This window comes from Tachypleus tridentatus, chromosome 7, assembly GCF_004210375.1.
Source record: "Tachypleus tridentatus isolate NWPU-2018 chromosome 7, ASM421037v1, whole genome shotgun sequence".
Lineage (NCBI taxonomy): Eukaryota > Metazoa > Arthropoda > Merostomata > Xiphosura > Limulidae > Tachypleus > Tachypleus tridentatus.
The window spans coordinates 9,856,854-9,884,178 of record NC_134831.1 but is presented as its reverse complement, the minus strand read 5'-3'; the positions used below and the strand labels follow the sequence as shown (position 1 = coordinate 9,884,178).

The 27,325-nt window shown below is 33.3% G+C and overlaps 1 protein-coding gene across 2 annotated transcripts in view; it reads left to right on the top strand.

The window, feature by feature from the left end:
- Positions 1 to 27,325, top strand: part of LOC143255077 (uncharacterized) — a 47,841-nt gene that overhangs the window by 3,071 nt on the left and 17,445 nt on the right. The gene's annotated exons all lie outside the window — the stretch shown is intronic.

Sequence of the window (27,325 nt, the reverse complement as noted above, 5' to 3'; positions counted from 1 at the left end):
CGTTCAATTTACACAAGTAATGGCAACTATAATAATTGTATAATATTAAATTCTACTTGACGTTCAATTTACACAAGTAATGGCAACTATAATAATTGTATAATATTAAATTCTACTTGACGTTCAATTTACACAAGTAATGGCAACTATAATAATTGTATAATATTAAATTCTACTTGATGTTCAATTTACACAAGTAATGGCAACTATACTAATTGTATAATATTAAATTCTACTTGATGTTCAATTTACACAAGTAATGGCAACTATAATAATTTTATTATATTAAATTCTACTTGATGTTCAATTTACACAAGTAATGGCAACTATAATAATTTTATTATATTAAATTCTACTTGATGTTCAATTTACACAAGTAATGGTAACTATAATAATTTTATAATATTAAATTCTACTTGATGTTCAATTTACACAAGTAATGGCAACTATAATAATTGTATAATATTAAATTCTACTTGATGTTCAATTTACACAAGTAATGGTAACTATAACAAGTTTATTATATTAAATTCTAATTGATATTCAATTTAGACAAGTAATGGTAACTATAATAAGTTTATAATATTAAATTCTAATTGATATTCAATTTAGAGAAGTAATATTTACTATAATAAGTTTATAATATTAAATTTTAATTAATATTCAATTTATACAAGTAATTATTACTATAATAATTTTATATTTTTAAACTTTAATTAATATTCAATTTACACAAGTAATGGTTACTATAGTAATGAGATAATATTATACTTTAATTAATATTCGAATTACATAAGTAAGGGTTACTATAATAATAGTTTTTTAGAATATTAAACTTCAGTTCGTATTGAAATTACTGAAGTAATGGTTACTATAATAGGTTTTAGAATATTAACTTTTAATTAATATTCAATTTAGAAAAATAATTGGTACTATAATAATTTTATAATATTAAGCTTTAGTTAATATTGAATGTACACTAGTAATGGCTACTATAATAATTTGATAAACTCTGGCTACAACATTTCGAACATTTCGTCATTCTCGATTATATTCGTGATGACTAGAAACCCACTTGAAATAAAAATATATTCTCAAGACGGCTGGTTATGGTATTACCAATTTATTTAAAATAATGTACAGAACAACGTTTCAACCTTCTTAGGTCATCTACAGGTTAACAAAGTTATGTCATCTTTATCCCCTCTCCTGAGGCAATCAGCGTGGGACGGCATCCTTTGAACACGATGATTCCGAACTTAATACTTTTGAAGATAACTAAACTTTTTTTATTTTGACAGTTAATGACAAAGAGCGGAGTACAATACTTAACAATACAACTATAGTCTGTTTTATAATACTGTAAAAGTGTATTGATATACAGCAGTCTATTCTGTTATTAGTCATTTTCCTTTGTAAATCTAGACATTTATTATACTACTTTTAATAACAGCGACCAAATTTACATAGATTACCAGTTGCAATTAAAATCAAAATAGGCCTGTATTTGACATTTCTACAAAACCGCTTGTACCATTCAGTATTTTAATGTGAAAGACTCTCTTTAACACCAATCAAAGAGTCCTATCTTTATTTCACTACGTTTATAGTCAATAGTTTATCAGTTTTTCATTCTATTCAGGGTATGTTCATAATTGTGTTGTAATCTCATGTACTGTATTCCATTCAGAAAGTTCAGGCTTAATTTATCGTGTAGGTAATCATAATTTGAATTATAAGTATAATTTAGATGGGAATAATATTAAGTGTTATGAAAGAAATGTATCTTGGTGCAGTATTCGATCAGTTTCTTAAACTATCCAAGCTGTATACTGTAGTTAGTGATAGAATAGATAGGATTTTAGGTTGTATCTACAGAAATACTGAATACAAGTCTAAAGAGTTTATAATTTCATTGCGCAGGTAACTGGTTAGACCACATTTAATCACACTTGGACTATTTACCTCAGGAAAGACATTGAATTATTGGAATGGTTTCATAAAAGGGTTACTAGAATGGTACCTGAAATGAAGAGGTTGTCATACAAGGAGAGACTAAAATCCCTCAAATTGTTTTCTCTTGAAGAAAGGAATTGAGAGAAATCTGACTGAAATGTGTATGATTGTATAATGAATTGATAGCACTGTGTATCATCTTTTTTTTTTCATACTCAACAGTGAGAATTACAGAACCAGGGAGCACAAACATAAATTTTGACAAGGTAGAAGTCATCTTCACCTATCACAGTCTTATTTTCCTAACAGGGTGGTTAACCTTTGGAATGGGTTGCCTTCAGATATTTAAAGAGAAGTATATTTAAATAAGCAAAGTGAAAGCTTGAAGTATATGAATGATTAGGGCTCGCTTTTTAATTATTTTAACACATATTTAGAAGAAGGAACGGTCAAGATGAACCAAAATATCCATTGTTATCCCAAATGTTCTGTTATTAATAGATAATCTTGCTTGTGTCTTGAATATAAAAGTGTCTTTGAAAAGATCTTGAGGAAATGATGCAAAAAAAAACTGTTTACAAAACTAAACGTTTTTATTAGAGGATTTGGTACCTTATATTGAAACGATTTTTAGTCAACAAGTCACGTGAAAATAATAGATAACATAAAGTATCGGCAGAACAGAATTTATCAGAACTATATTTTAAAATTCTATGACATTTCATACGTAGTGTGATTTCACCAATAACTGATCGTTATGAGGACGGGTATATAGAAAAACCAAAATGATGTTTTTACACCGGAAATGTAGAATTTCTAAAACGGAGATAATTCTCTTACTTACTGGCAAACAAAGGAACATGGATGAACTTTGGGTACCAGGACCACCCAAAAAGAGATATACAGTTATGTTAAAGAGAGACGTTGTGTAACGTAATCCACGAATACAAAGATCAGTATCAAAAACCTTCCACGTGAATAGAAAAAAACAACTAAATTAAGAAAGTTCTACACATGCACTCTGTGGCAAACCTGCTCAACCGTTGTTTATCTCAATCACCTGGAGAATGAAATGGTATTCATGCTATTCCAAAGAAAACATACCTGTGGATATGTGTGGAAATGCACTGTTGAAAGAGACACTGGAAAATCATCACCCTGATACACCACATGGATTATGAAAACAAAATGCATGGAAGTGTAAAACGTCTTGGATGTGACATACTTTTGCAATGAAAACCGTGGCAAAGTGCTGTTGTCAGGATGTACGGTAAACAGGTTGAGCATAACCGAATACAACGACGCGGACGTTGACGACGTTGTAAGGTTCCAGAATCGGTTTATTATAACTTCTGTAGTAGGAATAGCTTGTATATTATTTATGGCTATAAATACAGTTAACCATAGGCTTAGTAATTATTAAATATGTACACTATTTTATTACTAAGAATTGCCTGTTCCAAACAGAAAATAGAAAGCATTTGGATAAAATTCCAAAAATTATATGGTTCAAGGAAGAGACACTTTTAACAATAGTGATAAATGAAATTTGTGGCAAAACTATATTGTTTATATTAGTACATCAAGTACAAACTACTTGTAGTTCTGACGAAACTATGTTGTTTATATTAGTACATCAAGTACAAACTACTTGTAGTTCTGACGAAACTATGTTATTTATATTGGTAAACCATGTACAAAGTAGATACAGTTAATATGAAAATACAGATAATTAGAAATAAAGGTTTCTCGTAGAACATAACAGCTAGATAGACGTGAAATAAAGGTTTTATTAAAACTTTTATCCAGTATTTGTATAGCTATAGTTATATGTATATTAAAACTTGTACCCAGTATTTGTATAGCTATAATTACGTACTAAAACGTGAATCCAATATATGTATAGCTATACCTTGTATATTAATTCTTGTATCCAGTATTTGTATAGCTATACCTTACGTATTTAAACATGTATCTAGTATATGTGTAGCGATACATCTTGTACATTAAAACTATCTAGTATTTATATAGCTATATCTTATATATTACAACTTGTATCTAGTATTTGTATAGCTATACCTTATGTATTAAAACTTGTATCTAGTATTTGTAGAGCTATACCTTACGTATTTAAACATGTATCTAGTATTTATATAATTTTATCTTGTATATTAAAACTTGTATCCAGTATTTGTAGTTAAAGCGGTTTCAAGATTCAATTTCATACCATTAAATTTTCAATTTATCTACTCTTTCCCTAGAAATGGTAATGTGGTATTAGCCTGATTTTCTCAAAGCTGCTTCAAACGCGACATGTGTGGTTAACGAAATGTGTGGTAGACGATAAATGTGGTTGCAAGTGGTACAGAAAATGCACCTGTTACATGGTATATGCACCTGTTATATGGTAGACGATAAGTGTGGTTGCAAGTGGTACAGAAAATGCACCTGTTATATAGATGCATTAACTGTCGTACTTGTTAGAGTCATGAAGACGTTTGTATGAGCAAATGCCCAAATAACTTAAGCTTCACATAATATGGATGACAAAGTACTTTCCACAGAATACCAACTTTACTATATGTGTAGTTATGTATGGATGCGTGTCTTATTGTACTTGTTTTGTAGGGTTATGTATTTTGTTACTTATTCATGGAAGATTTGAGTGACGTAACATTACAAATACACATCAGTTAGATTCTTGAAACTGGTCTGTGTCGCACGAGAAGAGACCTTGAAGTTGGTCACTCACACTGATATAGGTCATCAGACTGAAAGTACGATAAGTTTGACCCCTCGTGGAGATAAACTGCCTGGAGTGTCTCAATGTGATTGGGACCAGTTCTTTATAAACTTAAAATTACTCTGATTCTTGTTAACTACACCCATCGAAATAAAATAGTTTGAAAAAAGTCCTGATAAATATTGGAAACCTATTTTGAATCAATGGAACTTTAGAGATACAGTGTAGTGTTAGTTAAACACTGACAGCCTGGCAAAACGAACACATTTTAAAGAAATCCTCCATTCCTGGTACGCGTTAACTCCCCCCTGAATTGAGCTGAAAAGTGAAACTAAACACGTGCTGAATGTTTACGTTTGACAGGCAACGTCCTCTGTTTGTATTCCACAAGTGTATGTATACATATGTGTGTGTGTGTGTGTTCGTAAGAAACTTTTGACAGATGATGAAAAGTTTCACCCTTGATTTTGTTTCAATAACATTACTAAAAACAAAAGTTCGCTATCTGTGAGTTTACCATTTTAAAACTGATGATAAATTATTGCTCAGAGTTGTTTGAAGTTTCTATAAATGCTGTAAAAAGTTAAGTACGTTTCTTTGCGTAAATACTTCGTTAAACATTACTATAAACGTGTAGCTATCTTATTTTCCCTTACGCCTACACACACACGATAGGCTCGACATCTTGAAGCCCTGAATTAAAACAGAAATAATCCAACATGTAAAAATGAAATAAAGAACTTAAGTACAATAATACTGTAAGTATAACACCTGTTTACTGGAATTGTGATACTTACTGTTGGTATAACACTTTACAACAAACCATTAGGCCTAGCATGACCAGGTTATTAAGGCACTCGAATGGTAATCTGAGGGTCATGGGTTCGAATCCTCGTTGCACCAAACATGCTCACCCTTTCAACCGTGGAGTCGTTATAATGTTTCGGTCAATCCCACTATTCGATGGTAAAAGATTAGCCCAAGAGTTGGCGATGGGTGGTAATTACTTCTGTCTTCCTACTAGTTTTATACTACTAAATTAGGGATGACTAGCACAGATAGTACATGTGTGACTTTGCGCAAAATTAAAAAATAAACAAACAGTAAACCGGTATATCTATTTGTTGGTACTGTGGTATTTACTGTTATTATAACACCTTACAATAAACCCTTAAATCTATATCCTGGTACTGTGATATTTAGTTTTATTATAACATCTTACAATCAACTCGTTAAATCTATTTCATTGTTCAGTGGTAGTTACTGTTATTATAACACCTTACAATAAACCGTTAAACTTATTTACTGGTAGTGTGATATTTACTGCTATTAAACCTCACTAAAGTAAAACTGTTATAAACCTTGAATGGAAAGAGTTAAAGATTGTGTAAACAAAGTAAACAGTTAGAAATGTTAACTTATGCAGATTGAACTGAAGTAACTCGCAGAAGAAGTAACACTGAAGAAATAAGATAAAAAAAAGTATGTAGTTTTACACCATTTTGACAGCACAATACAGAAACAGGCCATTTGATGTCTCTCTCTAACTTTAAAAGTTTTTCAACAACCAAACATGATACTTAACTTTATACATAAGACTTTTTTGTCAGTCCTGAGTAACTGTCTTCAGTGGATTTAAAACTATTTTAACCATTTCACTTTTGCCTCAGTTTCCAATTTTTCGTGTTCTATTTGTATATTAGAATTGTTTGTTTCTTATGCATATATTTCTGTTTTAATTGTATAAATTATTTTTTTGTGTTCTAACTCTAGATCCCGAAACGCCGAATAAACGCTTTGTTACTACGTTCCTGTTTTGTTTTATCACTCAAAACGTGTGTTAGAAAAATCGTGACAGTTTTGAGAAGTAAACACTGTATAGAAAGACATTGAAACTTAAATATTGGTGTTTTAGGAAAATTATCGTAATTTTTGGTAGTAAATTATTTTAATAGGACATTGAAATTTAAACCTTGTGTTATTAAAACAATTATAGGCCCTGCATGGCCAGATGGCTAGTAAGTTAGATTCACAATCTGAGGGTCGGGAGTTCGAATCCCAGTCACACCAAACATGCTCGCCCTTTCAGCCGCGGGGGTATTATAATGTTAGGGTCAATCCCACTGTTGGTTGGTAAAAGAGTATCCCAAAAGTTGGCTGTAGGGTATAGTGACTAGCTGCCTTCCCTCTAGTCTTAAACTAATGACTTACGGATGACTAGCGCAGATAGATAACAATGTTAATGGAACAGTTACATTTAAAAACTTGTGTAATTAGAACAGTTGTCACCATTTTGATATCGTGTTTCTTAACGTAATGTGTGAAATAAAAAGATCCAGAACCTGTACCAAAAGTAACGTAACAAAGATAGAGTGATGGTACAATGTCAACTCTATTCATCTTATCTAATATGAAAAATGTCAGTGTTGTTCATCAGTGCTTTAAACCCGACAGTCCTAACTTTCTTGTTTGGCTTTGTTTTTTTAATTTTGCGAAAACTACATTTGGGGTATCTGTGCTAGCCGTTTCTAATTTAGCAGTGTAAGATTAGAAGGAAGGCAACTAGTCATCACCACTCACCGCCACCTTGAGCTACTCTTTTACCAACGAATAGTGGGATTGACCGTAACATTATAACTCCCCTATAGTTGAAAAGGGGTGAGCATGTTTGGTGAGATGGGAATTCGAACCCGTGACCCTCAGATTACTAGTCGTGCGCCCTAATCACCTGCCCATGCTGGGACTATAACGTTTTTGTTCTTTTTTTTTCATTAAACAAGAGTATTTGCATCGAGACACAAAGGTTTACTAACATGTTAAAAGTCGAGTAAAAAAGAATATTTACAGGCATTTCTAGGATATTCACCAAAACCATATTACCACGGCATTGATGACGAGTCTTTCCAAGACATTCATCAGAGCTTTATTACAGTTCAGTTTATTAGAGAATATTCCCCATCATTTACCAATTTAACACTATTTTATTCACAAAATGTATCAGAACATCTATCAGAACTCTAGCAATGTGTTATTTATGACAAAATGTAACAGGATAACCACATAAACTTTAGCACTGGTTCATTGATAACAGGTCATCCACTAAAATTTTAGGACTGCTTCATTGAGGACATGACATACATGAGAACTTTGAGACTGTTTCATTGATGAAAAGATAACCATCAGAATATTAGGACTGTTTCATTGATGAATCTATCATTTGGGCCCGGCATGGCCAAGCGTGTTAAGGCGTTCGACTCGTAATCCGAGGGTCGCGGATTCGAATCCCGGTCCCACCAAACATGATCGCCCTCCCAGTCGTGGGGGCGTTATAAAGTTACGGTCAATCCCACTATTCGTTGGTAAAAGAGTAGTCCAAGAGTTGGCGGTGGGTGGTGATGACTAGCTGCCTTCCCTCTAGTCTTACACTGCTAAATTAGGGACGGCTAGCACAGATAGCCCTCGAGTAGCTTTGTGCGAAATTCCAAAACAAACAAACAAACAAAAGCTTTGCGCGAAATTCGAAAAAACACAAACACTCATTGATGACAAAATAGCCATCAAAACTTTAGGACTGTTTCATTCGTGACAAAATAACCACCAAGACCTTAGGACTGTTTCATTCGTGAGAAAACAACCACCAAGACTTTAGGACTGTTTCATTCGTGACAAAACAACCACCAAGACTTTTGGACTGTTTCATTCGTGACAAAACAACCACCAAGACTTTAGGACTGTTTCATTCGTGACAAAACAACCACCAAGACTTTAGGACTGTTACATTCGTGACAAAACAACCACCAAGACTTTAGGACTGTTACATTCGTGACAAAACAACCACCAAGACTTTAGGACTGTTTCATTCGAAGATTTTAGGACTGTTTCATTCGTGACAAAATAACCGCCAGAACCTTTGGACTGTTTCAATTACTGAGTAGATATCCATCAGAACTTCACTATCTTTGCACTGTTGACATGTTCAGGCTCACTTCTGACATCTTTGATTGTAAAAGAATAAAGGTAATGCGATTGTCCAGTTATTTGTTGTGCCTAATTTCAAGGACCTTACATATTTAATTCTACTTGCAGTACCCATTCCCTTGATGGAAGTTTTATATTTATGGTTAATGAAAGGCTATCATTGGACATCAAAATTTGCTTCCCTTATATGTAATTGAAAAACAACAACAACTCAAAAACGCTCATAGAAACTACAAAATACAAAATGTGAAACCATAAGTTTGCAAGCATTTCCACATGAACCAGGAAAACTTTGTGCCAAATTTAATTAAGGTCCATTAACAGGAAGCGAAACAGTAGTAAAAATGCCCATAAAAACTGCAAAATGCAGAACTGAGAATTCGTATATTTCTCCTCGTGGATCAGTGGTGGAATTCAGCCAGTTTGCACCGGTTCAAAAGAACCTGTTCTTAAAATTTCACGAGTTCGCCGAACCAGTTCTTACCGGCTCTTAGCCCTCTGATGCTAGATGTACGATGTATCAAATGTCACTATGGGAATTCATGCTACGTAATCGACTGTCAGTCACCATAAGGATTCTTGCTTCGTAAAGTCACGTGCAATAACAAAATTGTAAATTACCACAATAACGTTGGAGACAGGATTTGCACGGGCCTTTACATGTGACAGATCAGCTATTTTAGACGAAGGAAGAAGAGTATTGCCGTAAACTAATGTAGGCCTACGTTTTCCTGTGTGAACATTTGGCATCAGTCGTCTATCATATTTGGAGCAGACAGAGGAAAGAAGGTGAGTTTTTGAAAATTGATGTAGTCTATGTAGACTTCTATGCTATTAACGTTAAACTGTGAGGCTTAATGTTAATTTATAGGTTTTGCTATTTTAGAGCAAAATTAAAAGTTCATGGATTGAAATTTAGTCTGAATAGATGTTTTCATTGTCGATGTTTTCTGTACGGGTTGGTTAATATAACTGCTCACCATTTTAAAGCCAAATTGTGCCAGTTAAACACTTAATTCATTTAGACACGAACAAGCTCTTTTAATCTGCATATTACCAAAAATATTAAACATGACACATGATGACGTCTGACCGTCAAAGAGAATAAAATACATTTCATGTTGTTGCTTGGGATGCTGAATCTCTCTTTGCTTATATTTTCATACTGACAGGATATTATATTTGGATACTAAGCTTAGTAGGCTAGTACTCGCATAGAAAAACTATTCCAATAATAGATATAAACATGAACCATAACAACATAGTACTATGTTTATGTTATAACTGTATGGCTTAATAAAACTATATTTCACTATATTTATGCTAAGTGATATATATTTATCACATAGAAGTCCTTACGTAAGCAGAACAGAGTCACCTAAACACAATATTTACAAAAAGAGTTATGCCTTAACTTAATTTATTTTGTTTATATGCCGCCAAAAAATATGATTGTAAAAATAGTTTTCATATGAAAATTTATAAAAATAATTAGAAAATAATTCTATAATTTTAGTCCTTGAGGTGAAAGTTTAATAAGAAGCTATATTAATACACCTATTTTTGAATAAAGGAATTTTGGCATTTCAGGCTTCAGCACCTACAATGAAGTGGCAACATGATGTACTGGAGTTTGTGAGAAAAACCCAAAAAAACTTAAACTTAAAGCAAGATCCAATTGAACATCTAACATCAGCAACTTCAAGAAGCAATGAAACTTCCACTTCTAATATTGCACAAACTTGAGATAAAGATCCAGCAACTGCTCTTCTAGATTACTGGAGTATGAAGCAGACTGTGAAATTCAAGAAAAAATATGAAGGTTTGGTTGTTCGCAGCAAGAAACTTTGTTGTGATCACAGTACCAAATTTGATTCCTTAAACATGAAGAAAATTCACATATCGCTGGAATGGAGAAACAACAATGTTGAAGCATCAGGAAGGAATAAAACTGTCCAACAAGCATCTCTAGAAAAAAAGTGAATGAACATTTTCATTAAAGGCACACAATATATGGGCAATGCAAGTGAAAGATCGTGCAGATGATGAAATTACTAAATGCTTAGATAAAATAAACCAAAATATATCAGTTCTACATGTAAAGTTTTTAATAAAATCTACAGTGTAGCAAAACAAAGCAGGCCATTTTCTGACTTTGAAGATGAGATTGAACTACAAATAAAAAATGGGTTGGACATAGAATTGGGACTCAATTCTTTGAAAACTGCTGTTAAAATAATTGATCACATTGCAAAGGAAATTAAAAATGAAATATTTACTAAAACAAATGAATAAAATTTAAAACTTTGTGTCTTCATTGATGAAGCTTCACCCACATCTAGTAAACCAGTGATCATAATTTTTGTAAAGGTTGAACATTGTGATCTTTCGCCAATAACTTTTCTTGATTTTGTTGAGTTGAAAGAACAGGATGCTGAAACTATATACACATCTCTATTAAAAAGTTTGCATGATGCAGGATTTGATAATGGATATTTGAAAAATAATTTGGTCACATCCTGCTCAGATAGTGCAAGTGTAATGCTTGGCCGCAAGTCAGCGGTGAGCACTAAACTTAAAAACGAATTTCCTGACATCATAATTTGGCATTGTTTAAATCACCACTTGCAACTGGTTTTAGATGATTCTATCACTGATATAAAACAAGTGAATCACTTCAAAGGGTTCATAGATAAAAACTACAAGATCTTTCACCAATCAAACCAAAACCAAATGGAACTTTTCAGCATTTCAGAAGAAAATGAACTAGAAATTCTGAAGATTGATAGAGTTTTGGAACCAAGGTGGGCTGCTTGCAGCCTAAGATCAACATTTGCTTATGGTGTACTTATCCAGCATTATACAAATATTTTTCTACTGAACAAAATATTCAGGGCCATCTTTGCAACAAATTCTTCCTGGAGGATTTAACAATAATGATAGATATACTACAAGAAATTTCTTTATTTTCTAACGCCCTTCAAGCCAGAAATTTAAATTTAGCAAGAGCTGAAAAACTAATGAAAAGGGCCATTAAGGCATTTGAAATGCTCAAGGAAAGGAGGGGAGCCTTTGAAAAGAAAATTGATGAAACCATTGCTTCTGACACGTTTTGGAATGTCGAGTTTGTTGAAAATTAAAGATATGTAGGCCTTTCTCGTCAAAAGCTACTGGAAGCAGTCATAAAAATATGAAAACCAGATTTGATGGATTGTGAACAATTAAAACGACAATAAAATTCATGAACTAGTAAACATACTTGGACCAGATTCTTGGAATATTGATGAAGTTGTTGTCTCTTGAAGCCGCTGAAGAAAAATTGTATGAATTCAGTAAGCTCTTTCATCATGAAATCAACATTAATGTGGAAAATGTCCTACGAAATCGTCATAATCGTGAGGTTTCAAGAACTGTACAAAAGGCTAAAAATATCATCAATACTGTTGCTCTTAGTTCCACAGAGACAGAAAGAGGGTTTTAAATAATGAATATCGTATATTCAGATAAAATAAATCGCCTTACAGTTAAAAATATGGCAAACCTGATGACAATTAATTTGATTAACCTCCCATTAGATTTATGGGATCCCACTTCTTCAGGTCAAACATGGCTAAGAAAACAAACCACACAGGTGATGACAACAGGGTCAAATGTGGAAGGAATAAAGAGTTTGATGATAATTAAGTGGCGATTTAGAAATAGTTAAAGCATACTAAATAAATTATTTCAGTAAGATATTTTTGTTGTTATTTTTCATTGCAACAATGTGTAAAGCAGGATAGAACCGGTTGTTGAAATTTTTTGAATCCCACCACTGCCATGGATCAAATGTACCTCAATACCAAATTTGATGAAAAATTCATTCAAAGGAGGTGAGATAGTGATAAAAACACAGAAGCGTAAAAAAACACCCATAAAAACCTCAAATGCAAAATTGATAATTTGTCTCTATACTCACATGGACTTAAAGAACCTCTATACCAAAATTGATGGACATCCATTCACAAACTACGAAGTAATTACATGAACATGTAACATAGAAAAGAAAGTACTATTATATTAAGTTTCACGTCTGTATTTAATGTCCGTGATTTATTTAACCTTCACGTGTTTATTTAATTTTTCTGATTTCTTCATCATTTAAATCTTCACGTGTTTATTTAATGTTTCTGATTTCTTCATCATTTAAATCTTCACGTGTTTATTTAATGTTTCTGATTTCTTCATCATTTAAATCTTCACGTGTTTATTTAATGTTTCTGATTTCTTCATCATTTAAATCTTCACGTATTTATTTAATGTTTCTGATTTCTTCATCATTTAAATCTTCACGTGTTTATTTGATGTTTCTGATTTCTTTATCATTCAAACCTTTACGTTTTTATTTAATTTGCTTGCTGTTTTTATAAGAATTAGAAGTCTGTTCTTTGAAGAATATAAAATATTAGCATATTGTTTTATAGGTGTGTTATTCTCCACATGCATGGATTAGTTGTTGAGTTAATGCTCGAGTAGTAACAGCAAGGGTAGTGTATGACAGGACAAAGATGTCCAAATTGTTATTCTGGACATATATATGTTCTCTATAAGTTGCTTTTAGCATTTGTAGGTTATGATAGGACAAAAGTGTACAAGCTGTTATTGGTCTCTATAAATTGTTTTTAATATTTTAAACACCATTTGTTTAATATAATATGATAACTTGAAACACCAAAGCTTCATGTAAACACCAGTGGGTTCATATAATATGATATCTTGAAACATGAAAACTTCATGTGTTTATATAAGTTAACGATCACAATATTCAGACAAAGGCCCATGAAGGAATGTTATTACTAAAAATAAAACTATCCAAACATTTCATGTTAAGAAAAAGATATTGAGTATATTTTATTAAAACACGTTACTATAGTTTATTTTGGCATGTCCTTTATGCTCGCATGTCTCCACAGTGTAGTTGTACAAGGCACCATCGTAAAATTGTCATGTCTGCTTGCTTGGAAACCTGATATGTATTCTGTGTACAAGAACAACGGTTTCGATAGTAAGTAGCTTAAATATTACATCATCGTGTTGAAGATCATGAACACACGTTTCGTTCTTGAGCTGCTTGAGGTATGAACAAAGTGTCATGAAAGCGACTTCTTTACACATGACTTGTATTGTTTTTTCAAATTGAGAATTTTTGTCATGTTGCATAACGTTAACTGGTGCACGCAGATAACTCCTGTTTTAAACTATACTGCACTTTGTTTACCACATTCAGGGAGCAATTTGTTGCAAGTCTCTTTTTTTTTTTTTTTTAGAAGCTTTTGTATCCCCAGATTGATCCATATAATTTTCTGCTTTCCAGAAAGCATTAATTACAAGGGATATTTTTGTTTTGAAATTTCTAAATTATCAATCTTTACTATCTTAATAAATGAATTTTGTAAGCAAAAAGAGCTGTTACATTCCATTCTAAAAGCAATTAGTTTTCATTAACACCACATTAGCTATGAAAGTAAACGTTAAATTGTAGTTCTGATACAACCAATTTCACCAATACTTCATATCTTAATGTGATTTGATGATTTGTATGTTTAAATTTTCTTTGAGGTAATGTTACTCAGTATTTTGTATCATATGCTGTCACAAGCAAAACTGGAAACATGAGTTTCTTTTTCTCCAAGATGGCAACAGGGTAAATATTCAAGATTCTTCAATGTAAACTTTGCTCTTTTAAAATATTTTACTTTTTGTTGATGATGTTGGGGAAGGAAATATTTTCAAAGAAAAATGTTTACAAGTCTAACTTTTTTGTAAAAACGTGTATATTAAATGCGATGAAAGCTCATGTATATACATGCAAAGTTGAGTATGCTGGGGTTCTATTTAGAACATAGTTTAACTGTAAAACACACAGAGACAGACAGACAGACACACAGAGACAGACACACACACACACACACAGACAGAGACAGACAGACACACACACACACACACAGACAGAGACAGACAGACACACACACACACACACAGAGACAGAGAGACAGACACAGAGACAGACACAGAGACAAACAGACAGAGACAGACAGACAGACAGAGACAGACAGACACAGACACACAGAGACAGAGAGACAGACACACACACACACACAGAGACACACACACACACACACACAGACACACACACACACAGACACACACACACACACACACACAGACACACACACACACACACACAGACACACACACACACACACACAGAGACAGACAGACACACACACACACACACACAGACAGAGACAGACACACACACACACAGAGACAGAGACAGACACACGCACACACAGAGACAGAGAGACAGACAGACACACACAGAGACAGAGAGACAGACAGACACACACAGAGACAGAGAGACAGAGAGACAGAGACAGAGACAGAGAGACACAGAGACAGAGACAGAGAGACAGACACAGACACAGAGACAGACAGACAGACAGACACACAGACACACACACACAGAGAGAGACACAGACACACACAGAGAGAGAGAGACAGACACACACACAGAGAGACAGACACACACACACAGAGACAGAGAGACAGACACACACACACAGACAGACAGACAGACAGACACACACACAGAGACAGAGAGACAGACACGCACACAGAGAGACAGACAGACACACACACAGACACAGACAGACACACACAGAGACAGAGAGAGAACTTGAAGAGTGATGGGAAGAGGAAACATACTATTGGGTTAAGGAATAATTCGTGAGCGTTTTTTGAAGTTAAATAATATATTCATAAATGAAACTCTTTCGCAAAATATTTCATGTCATTTGGTAGATAATTTTTTGCTCTAATAGATGGTGTGTTTGATTTTCATATATCTTTAATTTTTGCTTTCATTTTCAGCTCATTAACTGGAATGTCAAGTGGACAAAATCGAGCATTTTCGACACCATCTGCTTTTCGCATTTAATTTCTTGCAATTTCGTTTAAAACAATGCATACTATATACCTAGGTATTACATTAAATAAAGTATCATAATAAATGTTTTGGGTGTAATGTGTTCATGCATTGAAGTATTGTATAGTCTTGCATGTAATGCTTGAATGAAATTATTTAAAAACGCTCACGAATTATTCCTCAACCTAATATATCACTTCATTGCAGGATGTTCCAAAACCACCCCATTAACCATTACTAGACTGTACCTTCTGAAAAGGTAATACACATAAGGAGCAAATGGGTGTGGTTGGTGTGACTGAGTTTATAACCACCAAGTAACCATCAGAATTTCCATACTGTAGCTCGTAATAGTATCTTTATACTTTATGTTTACCCTTTGAAACATGTCTAACTGATAATTCTGCAACACAATTTGTCATTTATTCAGTGAACATGCAGTTCACGTTACCTTATCGAATTATGTAACACACAAGCTATTGCGAGTATACGTCGTGAAGTTTTTCGTTGTCTCACCATGTCTAGCTTTAAAAGTCTCTAATTCTTACATTTCAATAGTTTTTATAATAATCAAGAAAAATACACATAGAAACAAGAACTAAATAGTACTGAACTTCAAAACTTTCACAAAATATTCTTCTTACTCTTATTGCATTTCAAGTACTACATATACTAAATGTTTTATTCAAAAATATTTTTGAACAAAATATATCGAAATTAATGAAGCATTACGTTCTTAGACGGAATATTCATACAAAAACAAAGTTATGTTATTTATAAAGACAAACTATGAAATTTTAAAAATACGTAAAAGTATTGAAAACAAGCAAAAAACTATGATGGTTCAAAATGGTAAACAATATAACAGACTAATAAGTAATTATGTGATCACAGAGCTGTGAATTCCCTTAAGAAACATCTCATACTAGATTAATCATGGTACAGCCTTCTTCAAAACGTTTGTGTATTTTGTAGCAAATAAAATCGCTATAATTAAGATTGTATACAAATATACTAAAAGCTTTCAAAGAAAGAAATCCATGTTATATTGACATCTACATATTTAATTTGTACAATGAAACAGGTTCTATGCACATAAAGAAGGATTTATTAGAATAAAAACAATTTTTTCAAACACCTGCAGAAAGATGTGTAATTCATCATTTCACCATCACAAAAACTTACTAAAACATATACAGTGACCAAATATAACATCAAATAATTACAAAAATAACATCTGCCAAATTATATAAACATTTCGTAGTTTGTCGATCCTCCTCTTACTTTAATAACCTCCATAAGGTGACTTCGCAAGCTGTCGATGAGGTTGTTGATGTAATCTATCATGCTTAGATCCCATATTGTCATTAGACGGCGCTGCCGCTCGGCTGCAGTAGCTGGTTTAAGTCGTTCCACCTCAGTTTTCCTTAACGGATCTTAATAACATTATAATCTGGAGACATGCTGTGGCGATCTTGTAACATTTTCCTCTCGAGATAATTCTATACAATGCAAACACTTTGGACAGCAGCATTGCCATTGCATAAAAAGAAAAAATTGCCAAAGTTTACATTTACCTTTAGCAAAAATGCCAATTCCATCTAATGCTTGTAGGAAGCGCAATTAACAATTTACTGGATAATATGACGAGCAGCTTTCCACCATGATGAATAGCTGCCCAAACATGTACTACACCACTGTCTCTGTGTTTCCTTTGGGAAAAAACAGTTTTATCTCATCTATTATTCCTGGCAAATGACAAAAACAAATCCTATCATTAGCATTAACAAGCGAAATCGGGACACATCTGCAAATATGACCTGTCATCAGTATTCTATCTGTAAATTGGCATGCAGTTTTTTCAAAGTATTATTATAACTATTAATTTTTGGTTAGTATCTGTTTGCAGATAGCCCTTTTTCAAATTAACCTTGTTTGGTTAGTATGCTATTTACTGTTCTTCTGGTTACTCTCGAATGAATGTATCCATACCATTCTATCGTAAGATGTTACAAGGTTTCTTTCGACCTTGATATGCTAACCTGATCAAACCACAGTAATTTCAAAGTGTTGTGTTTTGGCCTCTACCAGCAGATTTTACTGGAATAAGGCTTCCAACTGTTCAATGGCGTTCCAAGATTCTGGATGCAGCTTACTTGGAGTACCCTAGTGTTCTCGAAATGTCCATTTGTTTCATACCATTTCTGGACAGTCAAAGAGTTTCACACACTATAACTCCTGGCACGTGACAGGGTGTGACTCTACACCAAGTACATTGTGTTCATGTTTTTTTATAGGAAAGCCACACTGGATATTTGCTGAGCCCACCGAGGGGAATCGAACTCTTGATTTTAGCGTTTAAATCCGTAGGCATACCGCTGTACTACTCTGGGCATGAAGTACAGAGAAATTGTCTAAATAACACTGATCTGTTTTGAAATGGATTTTATCAAAAATCTCGCCACTTTATACGAAAAACAGATGTTTATGCAAGTTTTGACGGACAAATACTAAACACTGGCGTTTCAAGTTATCATATTACATTAACCAACTGGTGTTTACATGAAACTCTGGTGTTTCAGACGATTATGCTACATAAAGTAGGTGTTTCACATGAAGCTTTTATTTGAGAATGTCAGATTTTATAAAAGTGTTTAACACACATATTTAGATTTAGGTGTTCAACAAAAAGTATTTAAATCTGAATTCATTAGATTGAATAAAAACGATTTTGAGTTTGATTTTTATAACATTTTGTCTTACTTTTTGTCGTGTTTTCCATAGGAACTAGTGCGAAGAATTATGAGGAAATATATTTGCCCCTTTCTGGTGATTCTTACAATTAATATTATCGTCTGCATTTTGTACGTGCAGAAGCATGTACATGTAGTTGGTTTCTCAGATGGTCAGATCAGATCCAATACGGTAAACATCCAGAGTCTGATGAAGTCCTCAACAGAAGTTAGCGAGGCTTTCTTGCTTGGAACTAGTAGATATGGCTTCCAGAAAAAAAATGAACAGTATATAAATAGGCTTCAAACGACTGGAAACTTAAAATTCTCCATAGACAGTATCAGTAAAATTTCTATAACCTCGGAGAATTCAAATTTTACCAAGACAGAGGACTCCACCAACAATAAGGAAACACAAATTAATGCTCATCCTTACACGTTCCTTATTAATCCTGAAGGACTATGTTCTCAAACAAAAACCTCTTTTGATCTTCTTGTTCTTGTCAGCAGTGGTATTACAAACTATAAACAACGGTCAGCAATCCGATCAACTTGGGGATCTGAAGCAACTGTATTTAATAACTCTGGAAATGTAAGACTGGCCTTTCTGTTGGGATACTCAATAGACCAAACTATCCAAGATAAGGCTCTTCAGGAAGCAAAAGTTTATTCGGATATTGTCCAGGAAAACTTTCGAGACACATATAGAAATTTAACTCTAAAATCCGTGATGCTGCTCAAGTGGGTCAGTGAATTTTGTCACAATGTCCGCTTTGTAATGAAAACGGATGACGACATGTACATCAATATTCGAAACTTGCTGAAGATGGTGTCTAAATTTTTCAATCGGTCAAACATAATGATTGGTTATTTATTTAGTAAAGCTAAACCTGATAGAAAACAAGAAAATAAATGGTATGTTCCTATGTCTGAGTTCCCTGATGGTGTATATCCAAACTACCTGTCAGGCACAGGTTACGTCATGACCCGTGATGTTGTTCCAAAGCTCTATCAAACCTGTCTCAATACAAAGTTCCTCGCCATGGAAGACATATTCGTGACTGGCATTGTGGCATCCAAAGCAAAGGTGGCCAGAATTCACAACAGACAATTTTCATTTACAAGGAGAAATCCATCTGGTTGTGCTTTCATCCACGCTATATCTGGACATCATGTAACTGCTAAAGAGATGAAGAAAATTTGGGAAGAGTTGAAATGGCCCTCTTATAAGTGCAAAGGTCGATGATTAACAAATTTTGATTTGTTTTCACAGTCGCACAATTTTAAAAGATAAAATATTAAAACCAAGTGTAATGGTAATAGATGTTCTATTACAAGCTTTGGGATGTTCTTATTTATTTTTCGTCTGATAGAGCTCCCTTTCATCTATATGAAAATATTATTAACTATCATTAATGTAACCTTGCAACTGATAGTTAGCTCATTTTTGTGTTTGTTTACGTTATCACTGGGTTTGAGACAATTAGAAGTTTATAATACTCAAAAAAGACATTTTCTGGTGATTTGTAAAGGTTGTTGTTTTAAACAGTTTAGAAAAGATTGTCTTCTTATTGCTAAGCGCTTTAAAATATAAACTAAAGAAAGATTCTGTGATTTCAGTGATTTTCAGTAATTCTATACACAGCATAATTAGTGTGAAGATTAGTTACGATGATGAATGAAGTATTTGTGATGCATTTTAGTTATTTTGATTAACATCAAGTTTTATATTCTGGTCCTTCTTAAAGATGAGTGTTATTAAAGTTTACTTTTATATTGTAGGTTATACACAACTCCAAAAGATTATTAAATTATCAAAATCGATGCAAAATGTTACAAATATATCTGTTTAGCATCTTAATTAAAATATGTAGTATCAGTTTTATTTATAATTATGTACAGGAATCATTATCAGAATCGTGGGTGAAAAGTGTTGTTGGCTATTCATCAGTGATATTACCAGAGCCAACAATATTCACATAGAAAATAAAAACCGCTTTTGGTCACTTGTTACTATGAGTGATATTTTACCATATCTATCAATATTTAGGATGAAATGTGCTGTTTGCTACTTAGTACCAGTGATATATTACTATAACCAATGTATTCTTATTAGTGACAAAATAATATACTGAAACTTCAAAACCAATTAACTAATTCTATGACAGTATTGCGGTGATATGACATCCATTATGTAAGTCTAACATTCTAGTGCTTCTGATGATTTTCCTTACATTTTTGGAAATTTAGACAATCAAGTTTTATTTTTTATAAGAGGAATGAACCAAAAAATGAATTATAGTGTTCAATTGAAATATTTGAAATGGCTTATTTTGTCTCTGCTATTACACATTTCTGGGTATTTCTCCACTTCAATAATCATATAAAATGTATATTTTCTTATTTTGCCAACCATTTTTAAACATACACACACACGTCTTTGTGAGCATTTGCAGTTAGGATAAAATGTTAATTTGTTCAACAACCGTCCATCATTATTGGCTTCTGAAGAAATAAAAAGTGTGATTGAAAACAATGCCATCTTGTTATATCTTCGCTTAATATTCATAACATATTCGTATTATCTTTAAGAATAGAAAAATAACTATGTTAACATCATCAGGTTTAAAAAACAGTTTAATATGAGTCTGATACTTAAGATAGGGTCTGGTCCACATATCAGCCAATTAACCTAGATTATACATCTTAAATGTCGAGGTTTTGTGCCCTTTGTTATGGGATCTAGGATGTTCTACAAGAGTTACAGATAAATCTAAATAGTCGATCAGACAAGAAAGACTAGTTAAAGTGCGTCTCATCACCTGCTGCCTACCTTGAAATAAAAATATATCTCAGAACGGCTGTTCCTCTTTCCTAACCTGAAGATGATCTAGGAAGTTCGAAACGTTGATCTCTCCTTACCAGTAAAAATGTTAATACCCATACCACCCGTTCTGATAAACATTTGACATATTCCATATGTGGCATTTACTATTTTGCTTACTACAATACAATTTATTGTTCTACACAGAATATGATAGTATCTAGTTCACATCCACTTGTTACAAAAGTTTTATTGTTCTACACAGAATATGATAATGTCTTTTTGATCTGCAATTTCTTATAATACAATTTTAACGTTTTACACAGTGTATGATAATGTCTTGTTCGCCTTCACTTGTAACAATACAATTTTATTCTTCTACAAGAGAATATAACAGTTTCTTGTTGACCTGTTGACCTTATTACAACACAATGTTATCGTTCAACACAGAATACAATAGAATCTTGTTGACCTGTACTTGTTACAATACGGCCCGGCATGGCTAAGTGTGTTAAGGCGTTCGACTCGTAATCCGAGGGTCGCGGGTTCAAATCCCGGTCGCACCACACATGCCCGCTCTTTCAGTCGTGGGGGTTATAATGTGACGGTTAATCCCAGTATTCGCTGGTAAAAAAGTAGACCAAGAGTTGGCGGTGGGTGGTGATGACTAGCTGCTTTCCCTCTGGTCTTACACTGCTAAATTAGGGACGGCTAGCGCAGATAGCTCTCGAATAACTTTTCTCGAAATTCAACAACAAGCAAATAATTATCACAATACAATTTTATTGTTCTACACAAAATAAGATAGTGTCTCATTGACCTGCATTTATTACAATACTATTTTATTGTTCTACACAGAATATGATAGTATCTTGATGATCTGTACTTATTACAATACAATTTTATCGTTCAACAGAGAATGTGATGGTGTCTCGTTGACCTGACCCTATTACAATACAATTTTATCGTTCTACACAGAATATGATAATATGTCCTTGATGTGCACTTATTACAATACAATTTTATTCTTCTACACAAAATATGATAGCGTTTTATTCAAGTGCAATTATTACAATAAGATTTTTTTGTTCTACACAGAATATGATAGTGTCTTCTTGAACTGCACTTAACAAGATTTTGTTGTTCTAGACAGAATATGATAGCGTCTTGTTGACCTTCCTTTTTACAATACAATTTTACTGTTCTACACAAAATATGATAATATCTTGTTCACCTCCACATATTACAAAATCGTTTTATTGTTCTACACAGAATATGATAGTGTATATTTAACCTGCACTTATTACAATACAGATTTTGTTGTTCTACAAATAATATGATAGTGTCTTTTTCACCTGCACTTAATACAATAGAATTTTGTTATTTTACACAGAATATGATAATATCCTATTCATCTCCACATAATTCAAAATCGTTTTATTGTTCTACTCAGAATATAATAGTGTATCTTTAACTTGCGCTTATAACAATACAAATTTTGTTGCTCTACACAGAATATGATTGTGTCTTGTTCACCTGCACTTATTACAATACAATTTTATTGTATTATACAGAATATGAAAGTGCCTTATTGACCTGCACTTATTACAATACAATTTTATCCTTCTACAGAAAATATGACAGTGTCTTATCGACCTGCACTTATGACAATATAAATATAATGTTATACACATGATATAATAGTGTCTTGTTGACCTGTACTTATCACAATATAATTTTAATTTTCTATACAGAATATTATAGTGCCTTGTTCTCCTGCTGTTTTTACAATATAACCTCATTTTTACACAGTATATGATAGTGCCTTGTGGACCTGCACTCATTACAATCTAATTTTATCGTTCTGCACAGAATATGATAGTGTCTCCTTGATCGGCACTTACTAAAATACAATTGTATTGTTCCACACGGAATATGATTGTGTCTTGTTCACCGCCAGTTATTACAATAAAAAGTTTTCGTTCTACACAGAATATGATAAGGTTTTTGTTGACCTGCACTTATTACAATACTATTTTATCGTTCTACACACAATGCGAAAGTATGTCCTCTATCTGCACTTATTACAATACAATTTTATTCTTCTACACAGAATATGACAGTGTCCTGTTCACATCCAGTTATTACGATTAACTTTTATTATTTCTACACAGAATATGATAGTGTCTTGTTCATGTTTACTTATTACAAAACAATTTTTGTTCCATACAAAATATGATACTATCTTGTTGACTTACACTAGTTACAATACAATTTTGTTGTTCTACACCCAATATTATACTTTCTTTTGACCTGCAGGTATTAGAATATAATTTTTATCGTTTTACACAGAATATGATAGTATGTCTTTGAATGATGTATAATATAGAGTATTGAATGTTATAGAGTGGTGTATGTCATTGAGTTGTGTGTATAATAGAATAATGTTTTTTTAGAGTGGTGTATATTATAGAGTTATGTATGTTATAGAGTGACATATATTACAGAGTGGTGTATGTTATTTTGTATGTTATAATGTATGTTATATTTTATGTTGTAATGAACGTTATATTGTGTGCGATGAAATATGTTATATTGTATATTATAATTATTATACTTGAAGATTTTATTATCCAGTTCAACACACCAGACAAACTGAAAAACGAAAAACCAGTGATAAGACTATAAAGGGTGATAATTATACTTTTAGGGACACATAATTGTGTGATATATTAATTGTAAAAGTGAAAAATAATGACATAATGATATTAACATGAATTTGACATATGAGATATTTGATAGATGAGTGAGAGAAAATATGGAAAATTAAGTATAGAAGGAAAAACTGTAAATAATTTAAATGTTCTTAACAGATATGTAGATTAGGTTGCAAAATCCTTATTTTGAGAAGAGAATAAGTTGCCAAGAAAATTTTTTTTGCCAGCAACAGTTATTCCAAACTTTTCATATGCAACCAATAAATTCATATGTGTAAAAAAGGGGTGGAATGGGTAGAGAAAGAAATACAATTTTATCCTTCAACATAACATATGATAATGTCTTCTTCACCTGAACTTATTACGATACAATTTTATTTTTCCGCACTCAATATGATAGTGGTCTGTTGAGCTGCATTTATTATAATCCAATTTTATTGTTCTACACAGAATATGAGTGTGTTGTTGACCTGCACTTATTACAAAATAATTTTTCGTTCTGTGGGTAAAGAAAGCACTATGTAGCGGTGCGAACAACGTTTCGATCTTCTTTGGTCATCATCACAGTTTTACTTACAATATTAAATTATTTCAGAATAAATTTATTAAAAGTGATGTGTTCTAGAAACACACTTTCTAATGTCGAACTGAAACGTTATGTTTACATAGCAACACATTCTCCAGTACCATATAACGGAATTATGACGTCATTGCCCCTCCCTTTGTCGGCTGTAGTAACTATTCAGTGCACGTTTCTGAAGCGTTGCTAGAACTACTTACCTAAACATTTATTGATTTCGCTTTTTACAGCAACTAGTTAAAAAAAAGAAATAATAATCTTCACGATTAAGTAGGGTTATATCATTTAGAAATTAATCGCTGTCATGGTTAATAGCACATACAATCATCTACGTCTAATTATTCATTAATTGCTATCTCTTACTATATAATAGACACTGATCCCTAATTAGTTTATATCCTATATTTCTATTATTAATTTGCCGTTCTAACCAGGAAAGAAAGACCCGGCACGACCAAGTTGTTATGGCGCTTGACTAGTAATTCGAAGGTCTGAATCCCCGTCACACCAAACATGCTCGCCCTTTCAACCGTGGGGGCGTTATAATGTTATGATCAGTCCCACTGTTCGTTGGCAAGAGAGTAGACCAAGAGTTGGTGGCAAGTGGTGATAACTAACTGCCTTCCCTCTAGTCTTACACAGATAAATTAGGAACGACTAGCGAAATAGCATGAGTATAACTTTGCATGAAATTGTCTTTCACCATAGGCAAAGTGGGCTAGGCCTAGTACATTTTATCATTCAGAATTATGTCGCAATCATCATTTTACTGCAGACCTTCCTTCGTAACACCGTAAAACAGCAAATCCAAATGTTTCAGGTGTTCAACTTGTAGGCGAACTTGGTCATCTGATAAAACCTTTCGGAAACAATCCAACTGTTACTTTGAGACCATCTACAAGTAGAAAATATATTAACCCTCGTTAAACCACAAACGATAAATAAATAAAAATAATTACTGATAAAATTATTATTATTGTTGTTGTTGCTGCTATTGTTACTGTTGTTAAACATTGCTAATTTATTCAGTTGGGTATATTTATTCATTTAGCACAAAGAATTACAACAAACATGCTACGTCGTTTTATGGTAATTTAGCATTATTAGCAATGCAGACAATTCAGTGAACAAAGTGAGCCATGGTCGTGGGCATAATGGGCCATGGCTCACTTTTCCTAAGGGGTCATACCTAGAGAAAATCGTCGTTTGGTGCACCTTTTATCTAAAATACACTGCTGGCCAAAATCTTAAGGTCAATGAACATAAAGAAAAAATATGCATTTGCATTGTTAGATTCAACCAATTATTTGAGTAAAGCTTCGAAAGATGAAAATAAGAAAAGGAAAATAAAAATAGAAAGCTTTTTTAGCCTTTAATAGGGAAAATGTGAACACAATGAAATTAGCCTAAATACTAGCTGGTCAAAAGTTTAAGACCATACCAAAAAAAAGTCCAAAACAGGTTAGGAAATGTCCAACAAGAGGTCTCAGTAGTGAATTGCACGGCCATCATTGCGAATAGCTTCAAGCATTCGCTTTGGCATGGTCGATAAAAGCATTTGCAGAAGGATTGCTGGAATGTTATTCTAATCAGTGAAGATGGCTTCACGAAGATCATGCACTGTTTGGAATTGACGTCCATTTCTATAGACTTCCCTTGCCATCCACCCCCACACAATTTTCAATGGGGTTCAGTTTGGGAGAACCCACTGGAATGTCCAAAAGAATCACGTTATTCGCCATGAAAAAGTCCTTTGTCCTGCGGGCATTGTGGATTGTAGCATTGTCCTGCTGAAAGATCCAGTCATTTCCACACAAGTGAGGGCTTTCAGTCAATAAGGATGCTCTCTCCAACATGCCAATGTTGCCAGCTGCTGTTTGATGCCCCTGTATAACCTGAAGCTCCATTGTTCCATGGAAGGAAAAGCACCCCAGATCATGATGGAACCTCCTCCACTGTGTCGTGTAGAAAATGTCTCCGGTGGGATATCCTTATCATGCCAGTAATGTTGGAAATCATCTGGGCCGTCTAGGTTAAATTTCTTCTCTTCAGAGAACCAAACCTTCTTCCACTTTTCTACGTCCCATATGTGGTTTTGCTCAGCAAAGTTTAACCGAGCTGTTTCGTGGTGTGGAAGGAGGCGTGGCCTTTGAATACGTTTACGGTGTTTAAAGCCTTTCTCTTGTAAATGCCGTCTTATTGTTCTTACAACGCAAAATGCAGCTCAAGGTTGTCAGGCAAGACACCTGCCGAATCCTCCTGCTCAACGCTGGAGAAATTTTCTTGGGCCGACCACTTGAAATTCTCGTTCCGTATCCTTCAGGGTCTTTTAAGAAATTTGCATCAGCAGTTTTACTACGCCCAATCTCACCAGCAATGGCACGTTGAGAGAGACCTTGCTTTTGCAGCTCGACAATTCTGCCACGTTCAAACTCTGTCAACGTTTTAGCCTTTGCCATGTTTTTACCTGATGTAGCACAGGAGATGTTAGTGGGAGATGTTGACAATGCTAATGCTTGAAAAAAAATGACTAAATTTCGTTGCGTGTTTACCGATTAACGCTTCATTTCAGTACGATCTTAAACAAGGCTAATTTCATAGTGTTCACATTTTCCCTATTAAATGCTAAAAAAGCTTTTCATTTTTATTTTCCCTTTTCTTATTTTAATCTTTCGAATCTCTACTCAAATAAGTGGTTGAGTACGATATGGAAATTGTGAAAAGGTCTAGAATCAAAGCATCACATTATGTTTAGTGACGGATTTTGGTGAAAATGGTGCAATTTCTTTCCTTTCCGTTTTGCTCAGAGGCGCCAAGGCTGAGGAAAA